The following is a 1,289-nucleotide window of genomic DNA, read 5'->3' on the forward strand; positions in this document are numbered from 1 at the left end:
TTTTCTTGATTGTGTCTTGCCTACCTATCAAGACAATAGACCACAAGTCAGTACCTCTGATTCGAATTTCTGCTTCAACCCACTCACTTACCCCCCATTTATTAGATTGATGTTCCCGATTTTTCTTCTGGCACGAGGTCCCGGGCCACTCCACGACCTACCCTGCAAGTCGGCCCCTTACCCTCGCACCACTCTCTACTTCTCTGGATTTCCTTCGGTGTCCCTCTTGTTGGATATCTATGTAAGACGCCATCAATCCTCGTTTCCCCGACTGATGGGGTAAACTAATTTTCCACGTATAAACTAGTGGAGATCTGCTCTTGGCCTTCCAGAATTTTCCAAGGTAGCAGACATGGAAAGGTTCCTGCGGCTAGCAAGGAGCCCGTATTTTCTCAACTTAGCTACCCTCACCACCCAACAGTCGTTCCTAGACTTGGGTTTTCCCCTCCTCAGAGGTCCGTGTTTCTCTCTGCCTTGAACAACATCATCTCTGATGGGGTAAAGATTTTTCTTCCCATTTCTGGGATATCCTCCTCCCTTCCTCCTACTGGCTATCGACTTCCTTTTCCTGGACATCTCTGAGAAATAACAAAAGTTTCTACCTCTAACTATCTCGAGAGCTGCAAGATAGGGAAGTGAATATACATACCACCTTTCCTCACCGGTACCGGAGCTATGGTTTGATCGCTGCGCCTTGCTACCACCTTTTGTTGTTCCTTATTGCTTCGTGCTATGCTGCATGTAAAATCCTACTGCCACCTCAGGCCCTTGTTTGTGTAATCCCCTTCATCCTTCCGTCCTTACCTCCACCTGTCCTTTTGTTTTCCCTGCTCTCATCCCTGCATCCCTTCCTCAGGATTTGCCGCTACCTGTCTGACCTCCTTTACTCGTCATAACTACTACATTCTCCCGGCTGCTCCTACCATACCCTTTCTGTACCACTGATGCCACTTGCCATCCCTACGCAGCCTCTTGTCCCGACTCCCCACACTCCCTCCAATTCCTTTCTTAATGACGTCTCGATTCTCTCTTCTTCCCCATCAAGTGACCCTATCCTTCCCTACCCCGTCAGCTACCCTGCTCCGTCACTTGTACCACCCCTGTCCTTTCTCACGATTATACTGTCCATCCCCACCTGCTGTGATCTTTCCCCGCATCTGCCACGTACTAGCTTTTCCTGGCCATTCTCCTAGGAATTTCCATGGCCACCCTTATCGACATCGAGAATTTTCTGTAATTGTTTGCGCTCCTCCGGGATCAAAAGCTCCATTCCTTCACTGTCTATCAAC

Source organism: Pinus tabuliformis, chromosome 3_1 (assembly GCF_031772625.1).
Source record: "Pinus tabuliformis cultivar Carrire ecotype Pingquan chromosome 3_1, CPIR1, whole genome shotgun sequence".
NCBI lineage: Eukaryota > Viridiplantae > Streptophyta > Pinopsida > Pinales > Pinaceae > Pinus > Pinus tabuliformis.